Here is a 22552-nt window from a genome sequence, read left to right on the forward strand (position 1 = left end):
AGTTGTTGGTTCTGGGTATAAATATGAAACATTCTACTGGCGCACAAATACATTGACGGAATAGGGCGAGACACACTGACGCTATGTGTGTCTTCCAACATCGCCCATGTTTTTAGTTGGCCAGTATATTGTTTCAGGTGCAACGGCCTACTAGAGTAAAAAAAAAAAGCCTAAAGGGTAGGAATTGGTAAAGAACGAGATATTCATTAAGGCGAAGTGCTTAGATTCCACCACAAACGGTTGAAAGCTATACCGTCGGTACGGCCAAATCAACACGGAGAACGTGTAAGATTATCGCTATGCGATGACGTCGCTTTATGACGCAATCGCATAGTGATAATATGCGTTCATCGGGTTGACGCTACCATGAACTTACAGGTGTCATCGTCGTCCTGACGTCAGTGCTGATGTCATCAGACGCCTAATTTTTAGTTTCATTGACACTTTTATACAAAACTTGAGATCACTCCACCTGTGCCGAAACTTCGCGCATGACGTCTTTGTGTACCCCAGCTCTGCCGGCACAGTGAGGCTCGTAAAATACCAAGGACTGCGAATCATGAAAACGTATCATCATCATCATCATCATCATCATTATCATCATAATCAGCCTGACTACGTCAACTGCAGGACAAAGGCCCCTCCCATGTTCCGCCAGTGAAATTGGTCCTGTGCTTGCTGCTGCCAATTTATACCCGTAAACTTATTAATCTCATCTGCCCACCTAACCTTCTGTCTTCCCCTAACCCACTTGCCTTCTCTGGGAATCCAGTTAATTCCCCTAATGACCAGCGGTTATCCTGTCTACGCGCTACATGCCCGGCCCATGTCCATTTCCTCTTCTTGATTTCAACTATGATATACTTAACCCCCGTTTGTTCCCTAAACCACTCTGCTCTCTTCTTGTCTCTTAAGGTTACACCTACCTTTTTTTTCTATTGCTCGCTGCGTCGTCCTCAATTTAAGCTGAACCCTCTTTGTAAGTCTCCAGGTTTCTGCTCCGTAGCTAAGTACAGGCAAGATTCAGCTGTTATATACCTTCCTCTTGAGGAATAGTGGCAATCTACCTGTCATGATTTGAGTATAAATACGTATAGGTTAGTTCTAATTTTGTTTCCTTTCTTTGCTTTGTTTTAGTTAGGTAATGAGTTCGTAACTTTGGTATGACCAAGTGTCCCCATAAAATTTTCTACAACACTTAAAATAAACTCGCGCTGCGATCATTAAGCCACCATGCATAATGATGGTACACCAATTTTCCTAATTTTTGTGGTTGCGGCTTCGAACGCTCGTTGGGCTTTATTTATTTTTTGCTTTTGAGTTCATTTCGGATAAAAGAATAGATTGCTGAGAACTTTGTGAGCTAATTTGAAGTGGTGAAACTAAAAACGTTAAGGTGGTAAAGTGAGACTGGGGAACATTTGCTGAACTTAGTCTTGCGACAGAGCAGTTCCAGGTTACATAGAGTGAAACGGAGCCGAAAGAACCAAGGCCAGACAAATCTGTGCACTGTTCACAATTACCATTCTGGCTGGAGCGCCATGCCTAACAGCTGCCATAGAAATGAGTGCCAGAGTTCTCTGTACTGTATTATTAGGAAACACTATGGCTGTGACCTAGCTGTACCTTTGCGTGTGTCCACATGTAAACTTCTATAAAGGAGATGCAAGTGCGCGTAAGCAATTATAGGTGAAAAGCCAACAAAAGTGCCAGAACCGGAAGTTCATAACCAAAAGTTTAGGTTACAACCGGAAGTGCTGTGAGCATCAACAAGGCTCTAGTAATGATCGTAACCACTACGTGACAATCGCCGTGTTCGCATGTAAAACTAACAACAGTATGGCGGCACGAACATACATGCATGGGAGCAGCATCAGGGCAAACTTTTGCACAAACTACAAGGACCGGGAGCGACGTCCGGAAACTGAACTTCTATTTCAAGAATCTCCTCACGCAGATCGCGGATGCGATGATAAGCCTATGAGGTCGCGCGAAAATCGGTCAACACTAATGGTGGCTGAACGAATGCAGACAACATAATCAGGACTGTATATGATATAAATCCCATCACTTGGCCTTTCCTTGAAGCGTGAATTGTGTTACTTTCTGTGCTTTGTTTTTTTTTCGTTTTTCCCCTTTTGTATAGTGTAATTATGGTAGCTGAGTACATTTCGCTGGCCACCAAACTTTTTGTGATGCTATGGTTCGATGAGAATTGCGGTGATAGCGTGTGTTTTTCCAGCACGAACATTGCTTTGGTGCACAATAATCGTTTCCGAGGTGGCATTTATACTAATATGGGGGGCTTCACGTCACAAAACCACAATACGATAATCACGATACGATCATGAGAGACAGCGTAGTGAAGAGTTCAGAAAATGCACCATCTGGTGTTATTTAACATGCACCGACATCGTACAGTAGTACACGGACTTCTACCGTTTCGCCTACATCAAGATGCGACAACGACGGCCGGAATAAAATCCGCGATCTTCGGGTCGCTAGCCGAGCACCCTAGCCACCGATCCACCGAGGCGGACTACGAGGTTGCAATGATATTGTCTGCGTGTACGCCCACTTGCAAGAGAAGATTGTAATGAGTTACACGTTTCGTTAATGGTGTGGCGCACTGCGGGAAACATAGGCAGAGTGATGAGAATTGCGGCACTTAAGGGTGCAACGGTCTCAAGCGTACCCGTGTAAACCATTCTCCAAAAGTAACTGTTTCCCATTAAAGGACACGCCGGTGGTCTCTGATGCGCCAATATGATTTATTATTGATGTTACCTGTCAGTTCACACTTCATTGTTGCCTGACGATAAACGAACGCTCATCGTCGTTGCCCTAGCAAAATAGGTGCTGCCCAACCAAAGCACGTGGGTGAAGGACAAGTTCATGGTGTGGAAGAAGGAAAAAAAAAAGGTTGGAAGGGAGCATTGCGCAATGTGATAGAAAAAAAGTAGCAAAGCAGGTATTTATTTATTTATTTATTTATTTATTTATTTATTTACAAATACTGCTGTCCCATGCCTGGGACATTGCAGAAGCGGGTACAGAAAAATCAACAAAAGCACAGAAACAAACGATAGTGCGCACAAATTTATGTGACTTACACATAAAATTTTTCGCGAACTCTACAGTGTTCAGTCTACGCAATGCACCATCAAGCTTGTTCCAAACTTCCACCACACGCGGAAAAAAAGAGAATTTGAAACAATCCAAACGAGACCTGAAGGGTACAAGTTTCAAAGCGTCTGTACTACGTGTTGTACGCGCTGGTATATCAGCGAAAGATAAGGGCGCGTGAACGTGGGTCATGTTGTGTACAATCTTGTGCAACAAGATAATACTCTCACGTGTACGGCGTTGTTCCAGTGAATGAAGTGACAACAAATGAGCATGTGAAGACGGGGAGAAGTTCCGATCATAGCGGTTAAAAACGAACCGTATAGCCTTATTCTGCACAAATTCTAACCTGTTTTTATCTTGCTCAAGATGAGGCGACCAAACCACAGAGGCGTACTCGAGTATCGGTCTCACTAGTGTCTTGTAGGCAGTTAACTTACAATCTTTTGTCGAGTTTTCCAATCTTCGCTTTAAGTAACCAAGTTTCCATAGAGCTTGACAAGTTATCTGATCAACATGTTTGCTCCATTTAAGGTCATGTGTAAAGGTGATGCCTAGGTATTTGAATTCACTCACATGTGCTAGGGTGGACTCATTGTAGTTATAACTGAAACTGAGAGGCTGTTTTTTATTTGAGAAGTCATAGCTACAGTTTTCTTGTAATTTATGGGCATTTGCCACGTTGAGCTCCAATCGCAGAATAACGAGAATACGTTGTTGAGCACTGACTGGTCTTGAAAGGTAGTAATGCAGTTATACAGTACGCAATCATCAGCATACAGACGTATGTTTACAGGGGTTCCAGAGATGACATTAACAACATCATTAATAAATATAATAAACAAGAGAGGCCCTAGCACAGAGCCTTGCGGCACACCGGATGTGATTTCAACAGGGGATGACTGCACCTGGTTGAAAGTAACGAACTGAGATCGAGAATGCAAGTAATCCGCAATCCAACCGAGTAATTTAGAATCTTTAAGAAAGGAACTAAGTTTTAGAACAAGTTTTTTATGACATACGTTGTCGAAAGCTTTCGAGTAGTCTATGAAAATTGCGTCTGTGTGACCCCTTTTGTTAAGTGATGTGGCAATGTCATGGGTGAATTCTAGGAGCTGCGTTGTTATAGAAAATCCAGCTCGGAAGCCATGCTGACACCGGGACAGAAGGTTGTTTGCGTCCAAATACTCAACAATATGTTTATGAATGATATGTTCCAGTAGTTTACAGCTTGTTGAAATTAGGGAAATTGGCCTATAATTTGGAATGAGCTGCTTATTGCCGGATTTAAATAACGGGACAACATGAGCTGTCTTCCAAAGTATGGGAACAGTGGCCGACGCAAACGATCTATTAAAAATGACAGTCATGTAACGAGCGCACCATTCGGAGTACCTCCTCAAGAACGTATTAGGAATGCCATCAGGACCGGAACTTTTAGTCACATCTAGTTTTAGTATCAAATTGTGAACACCTGAACAAGAGATTGTGATGTCTGGAGTTGTAGACTGAACAAAGTTGCAAACATAATCTGGGATAGTGCCATCATCACGAGAGAAAACGGACTTGAAATAGTTGTTGAAGCTTTCTGCAATAGTGTTAGAATCGGAGCATGATTGGTCATTTATAAGGAAGCAAGACTGAACAGATGACTTCGGGTTAATAGACTTCCAGAATTTGGCCGGGTTTTCTACCATAAACCGTGACAATGTATTGTTGAAATAGAAATTTTTCGCTTCCTGCATTTTCGCCTTCAAAGTACACTTCAAAGAATTAAGCAGAGGTGGTCACGCAGCTGACAAAAGAGGACGACCTTTGCGAAGTCGCTTTATGCGGCGAGTTAGTTGAATGATTTCCCGTGTGTACCACGGATGTATTGGATTGCGTTTAATGCACTTTTGAGGCACAAACTTTGATATGCACTCCTGCACTATACCATGAAAATGACCAAGGAGTACATTTACATCACTGTGTTCACTGCTAGGAAAAAAAATCTTCAAAACTCGATGCCAGCGTATCGATAATAGAGTTGTCATCGGCACGACTAAAATCAAGCACACGCTTCAATTCAGGTCGTTTTGGCGGGCACACTATGTTGAGGTACGCAACTACAGCATTGTGATCAGACAAACCTGTGACAACCTAACTGTGGTATCCCTTTTTGCGAAATTCGTCGCTTATGAAGACAAGGTCAAGTATTCATTTTTCACGGGTAGGGGAAGTGACAATTTGAGTAAGGTCAAATGACAGTGCCATAGTTACGAGCGAGTCACAAAGCTTTTTGTCACGACCGTAAGATGCAAAATTGTTCCAGTCAATGCACGGGCCATTGAAATCGCCAGTCAAAATTAATTTGTCTAGGTGAAGCTTGCGATCTAAAAGATAGTTATAAATATATATATAGATCTAAAATATAAAATAAGATTGATTGATTGATTTGTGGGGTTTAACGTCCCAAAACCACCATTTGATTATGAGAGACGCCGTAATGGAGGGCTCCGGAAATTTTGACCACCTGGGGTATAAAATAAGAAAAAATATTGAAAAAGAAATAAAGAGAAAGAAAGCTGTGAGACATGCAATGCCAAAGATTGTTTGCTTTCACTTTCTTAATTGGGGAAGTTCTCGGATCTTTCCTTTTTTTGCGTAATTTCACTCATACCACATTAATAAAATTGATAGTTCGACGGAAACCCATCTGGTCCGGAACAGATATGACGACAAATGAAACAAGGATCCTGTACAGGCGCCGAAACATCGTGTATTTATTTGCTTTTATTCGTGGTCACTGTGTTTCAATTGTCTTCATACCTTACGGAGATAGAAGTCCGTACGCAGGATCTTCAATAAATCTAAGGTTTCTGGGACATCGTTTCATTTGTACACCCCTCTCTACCAAACAGATGGAGATATGCTTTTGCATTAACGCCAGTTAGGTGTAACATTTGACTGCCAAATCATGTCAAGTGGAACCCGTTTCATTTTGCATGCAACTCCTCGAGATAATCACAGAAATCGGGTGTTTCTCTTTATGAGCACTATCCACGCAATTTCGCCTCTTTTCCATTGAAACACTACCGTACAAAAAGGAAATGACCGTGGGTCGATCCTGCCACTCCTGTCTTATAGGATAAAAGCTGGTACAAAGCTGGTCTGACAGGTTAGGACTCAGTGCGGAGATGTACAAATACTATGACGCAAATGTCCCTTATATGAAAAGTAAATTCAATACTGCTACCACTCTGTGATGTGTGGCAGTGACTTCTTCTCCGCTTTTCTAAAAGCAGTGCTTTCACTGATCCTTTCAGTATTTGTCAAAGGAAACTTATAAAAAGTGCCATCCGCATCGCGTAAATGTGTCTCAGAGTTGTCAGGCTTCGCGTGAATGGTGCGCAATTGTGTATGCTTTGGGAATGTTTATTGTTATTTAATCTTTATTATTCTTACTTATTGAGTGAAGGAGAAGCGTTGCCTTCAACGAGTGGTAGAACACTGATTTTAGGTTGTGCCCCACTACTGCTTGAAGTTTCTGTTGCTTCGATTGCATCTACTCGAGTGAAGCAAACCGTCAAGTAAAGCGAAAGCCAAGTAAAGACACCCTTGACCGTGGGGATGGCCAGTGAATGTTTGCAGCGCGAGCAGTTGGTTTTAAATGCGAATGCCCTATTTAGTCGGGCTATGTCAGGCATCCGGCGTTGTCCGTGGCATCTGCGGCACCGCTCTTACTCTCCGCTCTTCTCCCTATATCATAGCAACAGTTTGGGGCGTGCACGCTTATCCTCGCCCCTAGCGACCGGAGCATGTGGTGCGAGAGAGTGTAGGAGAGGGTAGGTGCATTGCTTTGCTACTCCATCTCTCGCCATTCGCTCTTTCTTCTCGGCGCCCAACTTTCCCGCCCGTTCGCGCCTCACTCTCGACCGTTCGCTGGCTAGGTGCCTCTCGAGAACATCCGTAAGTGTGAGCTCGAGACGCCGCTGTGAAACGCCGATCCAAAAACGCAGTTTGTTTTGTTCACTTCATAGTATTTTTAACCGTGCTCGCTAGCTACTAGAGCTGGAAATGCATACCACGTTTTCAGCGACAGAAAAAATGCCACGCGCGGTGAACGGCGCTATTGGCTGTACGGTGTAAGACAAAAAAGAAAAAAAGTATTCTAACGCTAGATTCTCACATTAGAAATGCCGTATGGACGCTACGCAGTGTATTCGCATTTCCTCACGATTCCCTTTGAGGAGGTGGTGACATTTTTTTTTCACTAGCAGACGGTGCTTGCATCGGCCTTGCGAGGCGAGAGAGGGAGAGGGGAGCGGGAGTTGGCACGAGACGCGAGTATGCAGTACGAGACCCAAGACGTTAGCTTGCGCAGTGGGGGTGTGGATGGTGCCGCCACCGCCGCCGACGCCGAAGCGCGACATTGTGAGACTACAAAATGCTCCGCATATAAAAAAAAATATATGAACCGAGAATGCTCTGCCATGATTCTTGAGTACACGTCTGTGGTATGGAGCCCTCATCAATATTACTAAAAAAACAAATAGAAAAAACTAAAAGGTACGCGGTGCGATTTATATGCTCCCGGTATCGAAGGACGGAATCAGTTACAGAAATGCTCCATTCTTCTGGCCTCCATTTGTTAGAAACGCGCAGACAGAAAAATTGTCTGAAACTATTATTTCAATTTTAAATGGCCAAATAAATATTAGCAAGGAAGTATACTTACTGCCACCAGGTAAAAAGATCTCAAAAAACAACCACAACGGGGCCATTCAAACGTACAGGTCTCATATACGGATAGTGTCAAATACTTCTTTTTTCCTAATACAATTGAAATGTGGAATGAATTGCCGGTGAGTGTTGTTGACCAGAACAATTTGTAGAAATTTGAACAGACCTTGGATGATTATCTGTACAATTGTAGCGTTTGATCTTGACCCATTTTGTATTTGTGTATTTGCTAATAATGTTCTTTTTGCTATAATGTTTTGTTATGTTACCCTCTCTTTAAGGACTCTCGCATGAGAGTTGACAGTATTAATAAATAAATAAATAAATAAATAAATAAATAAATCGACGCAGGCGCCGTCCTTACGTTATTATTTCCCCATCCGGTCACCCCACGTCGGTGGAACCTTGAGCTTGGGCCATAATTGATAATTCCCGCACCAATGTTTACCGGCTTCCTTCTTTTTTACCCAGTGCTACGTTTCTTTTTATTTTCCGCGTAATTGAACGTTCCCGATTTTCGTTCCAAGGATAAGATTATTGTTTTTGGGGTTGTTGGGGCTTTCTTTTTCGACGTGCGCCTCCTCTCGAGCATCGCAATCTTCTAGCGATCTCACTTGTTTACGACGACGTGTGTCACATTTTATGTCAGGCCTTCTAATAACATTTCACGGCGTTACCAGACTCACCATCATCTCCCCATTCCTTGTGTTGTTGTTGATGGTAGATAGTGCAGCTTATTATATTTTTTGGTTAGATAACGGAATGAACTATACGCATCGTTTAAGGAAGATCTCAGACTCGATGTTGGGGATGCCCGCAACTTGAAGCAACCAAAAAGTCATATTTTAATATCAAATAACATACAACACTTTCAAGGAAATCAATGAAGAGAGAGAGAGAGAATAAAATGAGGCAAATGCAGGGAGGTTAACCAGAAATTGGAGCATCCGGTTTGCTACCCTGCACTTAGGAAAGGGAGAACGGGAAAGACAGATGAGAAAGAAAATACCCTGCACTAAGAGAAGGAAGAATGGAAAAGAAAGAGGAGAAAGAAAGTGAAGAGTGAAATAGACGCACGAAAAAGAAAAAAAAATACTTCAAGAATCACAGGAAATGTAGTAGTAAATGCTACTACAGTAAATGGGAAGAAAGAAAAGTCTACAAAAACATAACTAGCCGGGGCAGGGACTGCACCTACGACCTTCCAATAACGCAAACGATGCTCTACCAACTTAGCTACCATAGTGGTTATCCCCGTAATAGCTTCTTCTTTTTGCATCTAATTCATCCTTACCTATTTCTGTACTGGTTCTCTCAGAGTTATCACATCCCATGCAGGACAAATGGCTCACGTGTTTCGGGGTGAAGCAAAAGGTGAAAAAAAAACGAAGAATGCCGGTTGACGATTATAATAGATTTCTGTCAGCTTTGCGTGGCATAACGAAGAAGCTTAGTTTACATAGTTTCGCACAGCTCCCGGCATTGGAGGCGCTGGAGTCTTTTTGCAACTCTTGATTTTGCACTGCCCCCACCCCCCCACCCCCCACCCCTCTAACCAAGCGATGCGGTCATGCGACAACGTCACTGTGTGACTTCACAAATTTTAGCGACGTGTGACGTCACTACGACGTCATTGTGATTTCAACACGTGATCACGATTTTCTTTGGTCATCTGTTTAGACGCCACCGCCGCCAACAGCCACTATTTGCATTCGACGACCAATGTAAAGTTACGCATTAATAACTTCGAGTGAGTTGGATAAAACGCCTAACAATTGATTGTGTTCCTATCCTCGTCTTTTTGAAAAGTTCATGTGCCGATTTAAAAGCACAAATGACGACATTGTCGCCAGCATCGATCGTTGCACTGAGAGGATTTGCACATCTGTTGGACGATATTGGCCCAATAAATATTTTCACTTTTGACGCTTTAATACTAACAGTATATTTCGTCTTCATCATGCGTTTCTCTATAATGACAAATGTTCACTGTGCTTTATTCATAATAGCATCAAAGATGCTGTGACAATGGCTGACAAAAAAAGGACAGATAAACAAATACGCCGCGGAAATGAAAAAAAGCGCTACGCCTATTGCATTGTTAGGCCTAATTATATGAAAACCGGGGGATTCATAATTGTTGAACAAAAGAACTGACATGGAACGATTAGAGAGAGAAAAACGTAATTCGGAATGATCATGAACCTTACAGCTATGCATCTGTGTTCTCATTATCCTGTTCTGAAGACATATGTTTTACTTTATTCAGAAATTTTTGCTAGTGCTCGAGTTCTACATTTAATTCATAAAGCAAAAACTTCGTACAAATATCAAATTGCATTTTCAGCTTCCAATCTATAGTAGCGGCTTCTGAAGACAGATGAAACGTTTAGACACCAATTTTCTCGTTCGCGAGGTTCTGCATCATTGTTTTAGCGGTGCCTCACTCCACTGAGAATTCCGAGAGAAAGAACGCTGCCTTTTGTTCACAAACAAGATTAGGGCTCGGTAAACATTTAAACCTACTGGGCTGCCTTTTCTCACAGGCCGTCGCATGTTCTTTGCGTGGTGGTTTGGTCAAGATTGCTTCTACTGTCTCGCGGGAAACATTGAACTTGATTGCTCGAACAAAAGCTTTTTATCGAACAACGCTTGCTTTTTCGAATGTTCTTTCAAGCTTTGCGAGGCAACATCTAAGCGGAGCTGTGGGAGTCGCACAAATAGCTGCGCCATTGCAATGTGACCCGCTGTTTCCCTCTGTCTCGCCGTATCACCAATGACGGCTTGTTTAGCGAGGCCGATTATCGAGAGGAAATGTTTGTAAAATGAGGTTGCAAGTATGGGCTTCTTTAATGTGTCCTACTGCACGTAAGCTACCTGCACAATGAATTTAAAATATTTGTTGGAAATATGTTGTTTAAATTCTAAGAAAAAAAAGGAGTGTTTGGGATGTATTTCTGTCCTACAGCTACAAATGTTATCTGGTTTTCTCACATTACTTTTTTGAAAAAGTGGCTTACGCCACTTTTTTATCAACAATGCTGTGTCACGCTGATATTGCGTGCGTAGTTACTGAGCGGGAAGTACCGAAATCATGGTTATAAAACAAGAAAATTAGCGCAAGATAAGTGAGGGTTATTCTTGTGGAACAAATATCCACCGTTTCAAGAGCGAGGCTCTTAAAGCTAGAGGCAAAACATCGGGTGTTAAAAAAAAAGACACTCTGTGACGTTGCTTATTACGCATAACTAAGCTCTTTCCGCTGTTGCTTCTCAGCCACGGCCAACAACGAGACAGTCCGAGTTTGTCCGCTGCGGGAGCCGAGTACGAACAACGAAAGGCCCGTGCTGCGACCGCTGGTACTACAGTCAGTTGTGCACGTTAGTTTTTGGTGCTGCAGTTTGGAAATTCTTCCATGGTTGGTGACAGTCTGTCAGTCGATTATAATTTGTTCACACCGAAGAAAGACCTAGCATCATCCAAGAGGCCATGTGAAGGCCTAAGATCAACAAGCTTCACTGTTTCATGAGCTTTACGCGGCTAATGTGAAGTCCCCCCCCCCCCCCCCCCCCGGTGTTAATTTATTTAGTTATTATTGAGACAGCAAATATAAGGACACTCTCGGCTGGATTTCACCGCTGGCGTCGGCGTCATGCCCCGTATATATAAACTCATCTACATATATCCTCCTCCTCCTCCTCTTCCTCCTCATCATCATCATCATCAGCCTGGCTATGTCCACTGCAGGACAAAGGCCTCTCCCATGTTCCGCCAGTTAACTCGGTCGTGTGCTTGTTGCTGCCAATTTGTACCCGCAAACTTCTTAATCTCATCTGCCCACCTAACCTTATGTCTCCCCCTAACCCGCTTCCCTTCTCCGGGAATCCAGTTAGTTACCTTTAATGACCAGCGATTATCCTGTCTATGAACTACATGCCCGGCCCATGTCCATTTCCTCTTCTTGATTTCAACTATGATATCCTTAACCCCCCTTTGTTCCCTAATCCACCCTGCTCTCTTCTTGTCTCTTAAGGTTACACCTACCATTTTTCTTTCCATTGCTCGCTGCGTTGTCCTCAATTTAAGCTGAACCTTCTTTGTAAGTCTCCAGGTTTCTGCTCCGTAGCTAAGTACCGGCAAGATAAGGCTGTTATATACCTTCCTCTTGAGGGATAGTGGCAATCTACCTGTCATAATTTGAGAGTGCTTGCCGAATGTGCTCCACCCAATTCTTATTCTTCTAGTTACTTCAATCTCGTGGTTCGGCTCTGCGGTTATTACCTGCCCTAAGTAGACATAATCTTTTACAACTTCAAGTGCACTATTACCTATCTCGAAGCGCTGCTCCTTACCGAGGTTGTTGTACATTACTTTCGTTTTCTGAAGAATAATTTTAAGACCCACCTTTCTGCTCTCCTTGTCTAACTCCCTAATGAGTTGCAATTCATCCCCTGAGTTTCTCAGCAATGTAATGTCATCGGCGAAGCGCAGGTTACTAAGGTGCTCTTCATTAACTCTTATACCTAGCTGTTCCCATTCTAGGCCTCCGGAAACCTCCTGTTAGCACGCGGTGAATAGCATTGGGGAGATTACATCCCCTTGCCTACATATATGAAAATGCAAGAAAGAAAAAAAATCCAGAAAAGACACAGCGCGCGGAATCGAACGTGTGACCTTTACGGCGTGAATGCGAGGCGTTAGCCACTGAGCCACCGTGGGGCACCTCCTTCACCGTTCAAACAGCCAGCTATTTATATCTACCACTTGCCGCTGTTGGCGGGCATCTCTGGGGTATTTTCAGCATTATCGGCGCAATGACCACGCGGCGGTTCTCATCTCTCGCGCGTACTTTGGCCCGCGAAGAGGAGTAGGGAGTAGACAATCTCTTGCGCACCCTTATCTCCCGGTGGGGAGGATCATACGCCTTGGCTGGCGTTGGGCTTGCACTGGAACGATACTGTTGTAGTTACGGTGCGCACAAAGATCTCTACAATCGTTGCACAGCCTCCACTTGCGAAAGGGGCGCGCTTTTGAGACATAGCGACTAAGACGCTTATTCGCGTACATCTGTACCTGTGAGTACGCTTCATGTGTCACTTGCGCATGAGAAACGCGGGACACATGTCGATGTGATTGCCATTCTGCGCGTGACCTGACAGTTTGTTGCTATCGCGTTCATTGCTTCGCCTTTGCGGCAAAGCTATGACTTTATTTATTTGTTTATTTATTTACAGGTTACTGCGAACTCAAAATTGAGCCCATGCAGGAGTGGTACCAAGGGGGAATCACAAGTGTTTTTACCAACAGCAGCATAGCTATGCGTAATTAAAACAAGTAGTAAACGCACACTTATGCAGATACATAATTAATATACTCATACATACACACGTACATATTGTTTCGTGGTTTCAGCTGATGGTAACATGGCATAGTGGTACATACCCTAAAATACGCCTAAAGCTATAAATGATGAGGTTGACATTGTGTGTGAGCTGTGCTGTGGTTACGAACTGACTTCTGTTATTTTCACGTAACAATTCATAAACAACCAGTTATAATGGCATACCTCTAACTTTTTTCTTACATTCTCAGGGAAAAAACTATTCGGAGATTACTTCCGCCATATAACTACAATCTTTATCAACGCTGCATATTTTCATCTCGTTATCACTGTTGCATGACGAACGGCGGGCGCGCTGGTGGTGACGTGAACGTGGCCTGAATACGAGCCCACCACGGTGAGTCAAAAGCGAGGAGATTTTCAGACTTCCGTTAACACGTAGTTTGTTAAATAATCAGAGACCACTCAATAAGTGGTGCTTTCGAAAACCGCACACCTATGGAAATATTCCACATAATGAAAAAAAATAAATGAACAAGGATGCTTTTACATTACAGATTGATGGCGCGAATGAATTAAAAAAAATCAGCCGCCGTGGCGTGGACATTAATATTTCGCATAGTTCATCGACCTCGTGAGAAATTCATGCAGCAGCTCCCCACATCAACGATAATTATACGACTGGCATGCGGATCTCTCAGGCTGGAAAAAAAAAGTTCCAGCCACACCTCGGGAAAATTGGTGTCATCGACGAAAGGAAACGCTCACGAAATCTTAATCGCTTTTCTCAAAACTCGAATATTTGAAGAGTTGAGACGCAGATCTTTCTGCGTATTCAGGAATGGGGCGAAATGTCTTATGCAAGTTTGTTTTGGTTTGTGTCCGGCCACACAATAAATCAAGTGCTGTAAATTCACGTTTAAAGCTGTCCTTTAGCTTTTTTCTTCTCATGTGTGAAATTAACATGCACTCTAATAATTTCTTTCTATCTTTTATATATTTTTTATACTTCTTATGCTAGCTTCATTTGTGGCAATTTTCCTTAAGTGAACAAAATTAATTATTGTGACTTATTGTGGCTTCGCACAAATTGTGTCAAGCCTGAAGGAAATGCGCAGCTGGGCAGCGTGTCTTGTTATGCTTTCTCTTTCTTTTTCTTCTTCTACCTCGCGTCATTTCATATTTTGTTTTCTTCCTTTTCTTTCCGTTTTTTACTCCTTTTTTCCTTCTTTATCTCCTCTTTCTCCGCCATTCTTTATATTTTTTGCCTCCACTTTCTTTCTACTTCTTTACCCCTGTACCTCTATTTCTTTATTTCTAATGGAGTTTTCCTTTCTTTTTTAGTCTTTACATTTTTTACGTCTTTAAAGTGTTTTTTTTCTATATATTTCTGTACCTTCTTGTATTTCTGTCTTTTCTTCCCCTTTTGTCCTTTTCATTTCACCTTTTACCGCACCTTTCTTTCTCTGTCAGATTATTGTGTCGTTCATCAGGATTTGGCGCATCCCGCGCCTGCCTGACCAATTAGCGTACGTGTTACGAGGTCGAGGCAGAAGCATGAAAAAAAAAGCACGGATAATTGGGCTAGTTGGTATTGGTTCATCTTTTAACAGAAATACGGGCGCGTACACAGACACGGACACTAGGACAGGCTGTGCGATTTCCTTTTCTAGTGCCTGTGTGCGCGCTCTTACTTCAGTTACAAGATGAAAAGGAGGACGAAGAGAGAGAGAGAGAGTGAGTGAAGTTTTGTGATGACGATAGCTTTTTGTTTGCTCCTAATGGTTGGCTGAAAGAGCTTCGCTTAAACAAAATGTCATCGTGGGTTTTTGCAAAAAGTGTAAAACCAATCACTGACGTATTCCGCGCCAAAACCACAATATGATCATGAGGCACGCTGTTGTGGATGGCTCCGAAAATTTTGACCACCTGGTGCTCTTTTGCATGTACCTTGATGTAACTACGCGGGACCTTCAGCGACTATGCATCAATGTAAAGAGAAACCGGCATCTAACACGTGACCATCGGGTTGGATGTCTAGCATAGTAGTCTTTATACTACTGTGATGGTTAACGCCGGCACTAAAGTCCGCTTACACTTTAAAAAGACGAGATGTGCAAACACGAACACAATGAAGAAGTCAGGACGCCACAAACAACTGAAGCATCAAGTGGATAAACACATCTAACGGATGCGTAACCTTTGTGGCACAGCTATCACTCATTTTGTACTCACACGACTTCGTGAGGGACGACTTAAGGCAAGACATATCGGTGCCATTTTTTACAAGCTCGAGAAAAAATTCAACACTGGCTTTGAATATCTTGACGGATATTGTTGGCAAACACTGCTAAATTTCTCCTCCAAGCACTCGGAGGTTATAAAAAAACAGCATAGCCAAATTACTAATGTTTTGAATTAGGTAAGATCTCACGAAATCATGTGTGTACAAAATGAGTGATAGCTTTAGCGGCAAGGTTACTAGTCTTTTAGATGTGGGTTACTTTTTTGAAGTTACTAGTGGCCACTGTCACTGAACGTAAGCTTTTTTTTTTCTCACAACAACATTGTTTGGACTCAGTGATGCGAGTGATTTCGATTATTGTCCTGTTTTTCCTTGCACTGTTCCTCGAAGCAACCAGCCAAGCAGAACACCTTAACTAAGCAAATGCTTTGAAGCTACAGAGAGACATAGTAAGTTAATTGCACTTACATTTTCAGTTCGTCTTCTGCAAGGCCGTGGTTGGCAAAAAGCGTCGTAGAGCTTGAATGGCCTTCTGCGACGTCAAGTAGCGCTGGTTGAGCAGAAGTCTCTCTTAGTGCGAATGTCGGATGTCGAACAGACCCAGCACGTTGCACAAAGGTAGTTGCGGTACGCTATACAGTGGGCAGTCACACAAAACTAAAAAGGTGAACTTGCGGTTAAATGGGTGAACGTTTTTCTACCGCCGCTGTTGTCACATGCGAACCGCTGCTTTGGTCGCGCCTATGCGCAATGCTTAACCGTTCGTAAATGTGCGCTATCCGATAGCATCTCGATCAAGCAGCGTACGTGAAATTCGGGTCTTTGTCCGATCATGATAGCGCCACAGTGCCCCGGTGCGATTTGATAAAAATGGCGTGAGCTTCCTTATCGCCGTCGGAGCCGCAGTGACGCAGCAGCCTGCGCTCGCAAGAGGGGATAGCTGATCGTCTGTCTGGCCCTGGCGTATTGTATCGCTTATTCGAATCACTGAGACACGATAGTCCGACGGTTGCAGACGGTAACTGAAGCAGACGCGCTTCGAACTTTTGGCGCCTCCCCAGGTTTCTCGCCTGCGCAGCGCCGCGCCAGCGTCAACGCCACCGCTATAGTGTAAGCGTTAGCGGCGCCCGCTGCTTCGCATCTACGCTACGCATGGTTCCCTTTAGCAGAAGATGGCGTGAGTTTATTGCAATAACAACTTTATGGAGACTATCCGCTGATTTTTGCCGTCACCGGCATGTCCCAAATATGCATATATATATATATATATATATATATATATATATATATATATATATATATATATATATATATATATATATATATATATAAGGGAAAGAAGTGTATACCTAAGGGCTCGTTTTTCCGTGTTTTAACACAATATTAATGAGATATAACAGACAGTAATGCCAAGGAATGTACAGGGGAAGTTATTAAAACCAATGGAATGTAAATAAGAAGAAAGAAAAGTGGATGAAAAAATTACCAACTGTGAGCAGGAATCGAACCTACGACCTTCGAATTACGCGTTCGATGCTCTAACCACTGAGCTATCACAGCGGCCCTCCCTCCATCCACTTTTTTGGGGTTATCTGTGAATTTAGAAGTGGGAGTGACAGTCAGCGCCATCTATAAGCCAAAGAACGAGTGTGAAAACACTCTTATTCGCATGTTTGGCGTCACGCAGCACGTGAACTTATTATGAGCGGGCAGCTGATTAATTGTCCCTCTTATACAACCTAAACACACCAAGTCTGCCAGTACAAGACCCTCGTTCAATGAAATAAGGGAAAGAAGTGTATACCTAAGGGCTCGTTTTTCCGTGTTTTAACACAATATTAATGAGATATAACAGACAGTAATGCCAAGGAATGTACAGGGGAAGTTATTAAAACCAATGGAATGTAAATAAGAAGAAAGAAAAGTGGATGAAAAAATTACCAACTGTGAGCAGGAATCGAACCTACGACCTTCGAATTACGCGTTCGATGCTCTAACCACTGAGCTATCACAGCGGCCCTCCCTCCATCCACTTTTTTGGGGTTATCTGTGAATTTAGAAGTGGGAGTGACAGTCAGCGCCATCTATAAGCCAAAGAACGAGTGTGAAAACACTCTTATTCGCATGTTTGGCGTCACGCAGCACGTGAACTTATTATGAGCGGGCAGCTGATTAATTGTCCCTCTTATACAACCTAAACACACCAAGTCTGCCAGTACGAGACCCTCGTTCAATGAAATAAGGGAAAGAAGTGTATACCTAAGGGCTCGTTTTTCCGTGTTTTAACACAATATTAATGAGATATAACAGACAGTAATGCCAAGGAATGTACAGGGGAAGTTATTAAAACCAATGGAATGTAAATAAGAAGAAAGAAAAGTGGATGAAAAAATTACCAACTGTGAGCAGGAATCGAACCTACGACCTTCGAATTACGCGTTCGATGCTCTAACCACTGAGCTATCACAGCGGCCCTCCCTCCATCCACTTTTTTGGGGTTATCTGTGAATTTAGAAGTGGGAGTGACAGTCAGCGCCATCTATAAGCCAAAGAACGAGTGTGAAAACACTCTTATTCGCATGTTTGGCGTCACGCAGCACGTGAACTTATTATGAGCGGGCAGCTGATTAATTGTCCCTCTTATACAACCTAAACACACCAAGTCTGCCAGTACGAGACCCTCGTTCAATGAAATAAGGGAAAGAAGTGTATACCTAAGGGCTCGTTTTTCCGTGTTTTAACACAATATTAATGAGATATAACAGACAGTAATGCCAAGGAATGTACAGGGGAAGTTATTAAAACCAATGGAATGTAAATAAGAAGAAAGAAAAGTGGATGAAAAAATTACCAACTGTGAGCAGGAATCGAACCTACGACCTTCGAATTACGCGTTCGATGCTCTAACCACTGAGCTATCACAGCGGCCCTCCCTCCATCCACTTTTTTGGGGTTATCTGTGAATTTAGAAGTGGGAGTGACAGTCAGCGCCATCTATAAGCCAAAGAACGAGTGTGAAAACACTCTTATTCGCATGTTTGGCGTCACGCAGCACGTGAACTTATTATGAGCGGGCAGCTGATTAATTGTCCCTCTTATACAACCTAAACACACCAAGTCTGCCAGTACGAGACCCTCGTTCAATGAAATAAGGGAAAGAAGTGTATACCTAAGGGCTCGTTTTTCCGTGTTTTAACACAATATTAATGAGATATAACAGACAGTAATGCCAAGGAATGTACAGGGGAAGTTATTAAAACCAATGGAATGTAAATAAGAAGAAAGAAAAGTGGATGAAAAAATTACCAACTGTGAGCAGGAATCGAACCTACGACCTTCGAATTACGCGTTCGATGCTCTAACCACTGAGCTATCACAGCGGCCCTCCCTCCATCCACTTTTTTGGGGTTATCTGTGAATTTAGAAGTGGGAGTGACAGTCAGCGCCATCTATAAGCCAAAGAACGAGTGTGAAAACACTCTTATTCGCATGTTTGGCGTCACGCAGCACGTGAACTTATTATGAGCGGGCAGCTGATTAATTGTCCCTCTTATACAACCTAAACACACCAAGTCTGCCAGTACGAGACCCTCGTTCAATGAAATAAGGGAAAGAAGTGTATACCTAAGGGCTCGTTTTTCCGTGTTTTAACACAATATTAATGAGATATAACAGACAGTAATGCCAAGGAATGTACAGGGGAAGTTATTAAAACCAATGGAATGTAAATAAGAAGAAAGAAAAGTGGATGAAAAAATTACCAACTGTGAGCAGGAATCGAACCTACGACCTTCGAATTACGCGTTCGATGCTCTAACCACTGAGCTATCACAGCGGCCCTCCCTCCATCCACTTTTTTGGGGTTATCTGTGAATTTAGAAGTGGGAGTGACAGTCAGCGCCATCTATAAGCCAAAGAACGAGTGTGAAAACACTCTTATTCGCATGTTTGGCGTCACGCAGCACGTGAACTTATTATGAGCGGGCAGCTGATTAATTGTCCCTCTTATACAACCTAAACACACCAAGTCTGCCAGTACGAGACCCTCGTTCAATGAAATAAGGGAAAGAAGTGTATACCTAAGGGCTCGTTTTTCCGTGTTTTAACACAATATTAATGAGATATAACAGACAGTAATGCCAAGGAATGTACAGGGGAAGTTATTAAAACCAATGGAATGTAAATAAGAAGAAAGAAAAGTGGATGAAAAAATTACCAACTGTGAGCAGGAATCGAACCTACGACCTTCGAATTACGCGTTCGATGCTCTAACCACTGAGCTATCACAGCGGCCCTCCCTCCATCCACTTTTTTGGGGTTATCTGTGAATTTAGAAGTGGGAGTGACAGTCAGCGCCATCTATAAGCCAAAGAACGAGTGTGAAAACACTCTTATTCGCATGTTTGGCGTCACGCAGCACGTGAACTTATTATGAGCGGGCAGCTGATTAATTGTCCCTCTTATACAACCTAAACACACCAAGTCTGCCAGTACGAGACCCTCGTTCAATGAAATAAGGGAAAGAAGTGTATACCTAAGGGCTCGTTTTTCCGTGTATATATATATATATATATATATATATATATATATATATATATATATATATATAAGCGCATGAAGAAAACATTAGCCCCGTATCTGCATGTTTTACTGCAAATGGCGTCGAAAGACGATAGTCTTGCGTCTGGAGAGAGTCAACAAAACGTTTATTTGATGTTCTGGGCGAGAAAATTGGTGAATGGTATTCTGGAGGCGCTGCGTTAGAGTCGCTCGATGCGTGCAGCGGAGGCGAACGAGAGCGTTGGGTCACATGAGACGTGAGCGCTATCTGGCAGCTATGTTGGAAAACGAAGGATGGCCTCTGATATAGCAAGCACGCGGCGTGCGTGCCCGTCTCGGAGGCGATAAAGTGGAGAACTCAAAGCGACGGGCAAGTGTCACCACGATGTTGTCTTAGCAAAGCGTTGGAAACACATGCCTTTTTGTGCGCAGCATTGCATTGTCAGCGCAGCGTTATAAACGCTACGATCCTTAGAAATAATTATGTGTGCCTTCCCTAGTAAAAAGGGTCACACCACAGAATATTGACGTGTTGTTATTATGCCTCAGATATGCGCAATAATTGCTTTTAAAGACGATAGTCTTTATTGGGGTACTTCGACGCAAATATCTCGGTCGGTCTGTTTGTCTGTCCATTTGTCTGCTGCCCTAAACAATTTTTGAAACAGCCAAAATTCAACCCCATCCGCAGCGCCCACCAATATTGCTCAAGTTTCAGCGTTTATACTTGCGTGATTCTCAATTAAAAAAAGCACACGTTATCCACAGGCGTGTGTAATAAAGTTGGCACTTGCGTTTATATTAGATGCACTTTATTGCACCAGAAGATTACGGGGGGGGGGGGGGAAGGGAGAAGTGTTCTACGTTTTTATTATTACTTCATTATTCTTTCAGATATTATTTTGTTTTTCGGTGTTCACTGTGCGCCGAGCTTTATGTGATAGCATGAAAAAAGAAAGATGAAAAAGTAATAGAAGTTATGAAAGGCAGGGAGCAGTGAGCTGCGAAGTTAACCACTCGGTTGACTACCCTGCACTGTGAGGTGAGGAAAACAAGGAGATAAAAAATAACTTTGAGAGCAACCCAAATATTTGAGTGAGCTGTCTGATATTGGAACCCACTTATCTACGTTCGTCTGCCCTGGTAGATTCTTTAAGCTAACATTGTGTGATTAGGAGAATGACAATAAAAGTGAATTAAACAAACCACTAAAATAAACTAGAAGGCTTCAAACTCAATAAACTACGTTAGTGGAAGCCAACAGCATACACAGTTGCAGGTTACAGCGCTTTAGCGTAAAAAAAAACGCCATTCCTCCTCAAAATAGACAAACATTGAAATTTAAACGTGAAAAAAACGTTACGCCCCTAATGTAAAAAATGCACCTCATGTATGTGTGAAAACGTGTTAGGGTTACTATCAGAGGCGATATCATCAGGAAGGCCATTTAACATGCTGATGGCTTGCGGTAGCGCTGATGTGTTAAATGCGTTTGTCTTACCAAATATGTACGAGAAGGTGATGTGTTTTTGCAACCTGCGTGACGTACAACGTGCTTGCATGACATACAAGATGCAATGACGATTTCTTGTTAGCGTATACTTAGATGTGGAAGTCCTTTCATATCCCTGCCTTTCTTTCATTCGCCCTTTTTCCCTACTTTCGTGCTTTCTTAATCTTCTATCATGTTTGTATAGCACGCGTAACAACAAGCTAGTTCTCGTAACATGTCGTTTCTAAGATTTCGATGTTTTTCCATGTTCAAGCAGCTGGTGGAGACAGCCCTCGAAGTAGGTGAAGTGTGCAGCAGCGTTGTGATTTCGAGTGAGCTTTTCCTAGCATCTCTATACGTAAACACGGTCCCTCTGTTTTTCTTCATTTGCAACTGCGGCAGCGTTTAGATACGTCCTAACTCTAATGGCGCTGCGTGCTACTAGGAATACGGTCGTTTCGCGTGCACCAGTGTCGTAATAGATTCATCGCGAGGACGACGAAGGCGAGAAATAAACGGTTATTGCAAAGTTCTCTGTTTTTTTTTTTCATTTCTGCCTCGTGAAATGAAAACAGATGCCTCGCTGGTCGATAACAGTAAATTCTGTTCCTACACTTGCGTACTATACCCGATAAATGTCATGTGTGATGTTTTCTTGAATTTTGGTGAAAACATATAATAGCGGCCATTAAGTTGCCCGACAGTAAACGTTATTCTAGCCCGACTGCAAACAATATTCGGCTAAGCGACGTTGTTTCGCCATTACGCTGGAAAGCAACGGACTTACGTTTTTACGATGCCACGCCAAGTTGTATGCCGGTAAGCTTCTACGATATGTCGTTACACCAGTATGATGCTTAAGGTACGCCATTACCCTGTCACTCTGGATAGCTTTGTTGTTACTCCGTTACGCTGCTGAGCTGCGTCGTTACGCCGCCACGCTGCTAACCTATCGCAGCTACGTTGCTATCCCGTTATTCTAGAAATCCAGGTTACTACGGTGCTAGCTGCGTTATTATGAGCTAGCTGGTGAGCTTATGAGCTAGCTGAGCTTATGCTAGCT

General features: G+C 42.9%; 7 non-coding genes across 7 annotated transcripts; all 7 read right to left on the minus strand.

Moving 5' to 3' along the window:
• Window positions 1-16924: 16924 nt before the first annotated feature.
• Window positions 16925-16997, minus strand: TRNAT-CGU (transfer RNA threonine (anticodon CGU)). Its single transcript has one exon. It is a non-coding gene; the product is annotated as a tRNA-Thr (tRNA).
• A 382-nt stretch (window positions 16998-17379) lies between these two features.
• On the minus strand, window positions 17380-17452 carry TRNAT-CGU (transfer RNA threonine (anticodon CGU)). The gene has a single exon. It is a non-coding gene; the product is annotated as a tRNA-Thr (tRNA).
• A 382-nt stretch (window positions 17453-17834) lies between these two features.
• Window positions 17835-17907, minus strand: TRNAT-CGU (transfer RNA threonine (anticodon CGU)). Its single transcript has one exon. It is a non-coding gene; the product is annotated as a tRNA-Thr (tRNA).
• Window positions 17908-18289: 382 nt separating this feature from the next.
• On the minus strand, window positions 18290-18362 carry TRNAT-CGU (transfer RNA threonine (anticodon CGU)). Its single transcript has one exon. It is a non-coding gene; the product is annotated as a tRNA-Thr (tRNA).
• Window positions 18363-18744: 382 nt separating this feature from the next.
• TRNAT-CGU (transfer RNA threonine (anticodon CGU)) lies at window positions 18745-18817 on the minus strand. Its single transcript has one exon. It is a non-coding gene; the product is annotated as a tRNA-Thr (tRNA).
• A 382-nt stretch (window positions 18818-19199) lies between these two features.
• Window positions 19200-19272, minus strand: TRNAT-CGU (transfer RNA threonine (anticodon CGU)). The gene has a single exon. It is a non-coding gene; the product is annotated as a tRNA-Thr (tRNA).
• Window positions 19273-19654: 382 nt separating this feature from the next.
• On the minus strand, window positions 19655-19727 carry TRNAT-CGU (transfer RNA threonine (anticodon CGU)). The gene has a single exon. It is a non-coding gene; the product is annotated as a tRNA-Thr (tRNA).
• Between the last annotated feature and the right edge of the window lie 2825 nt (window positions 19728-22552).

The sequence above is a fragment of the Rhipicephalus microplus genome, chromosome 7, assembly GCF_043290135.1.
Source record: "Rhipicephalus microplus isolate Deutch F79 chromosome 7, USDA_Rmic, whole genome shotgun sequence".
NCBI lineage: Eukaryota > Metazoa > Arthropoda > Arachnida > Ixodida > Ixodidae > Rhipicephalus > Rhipicephalus microplus.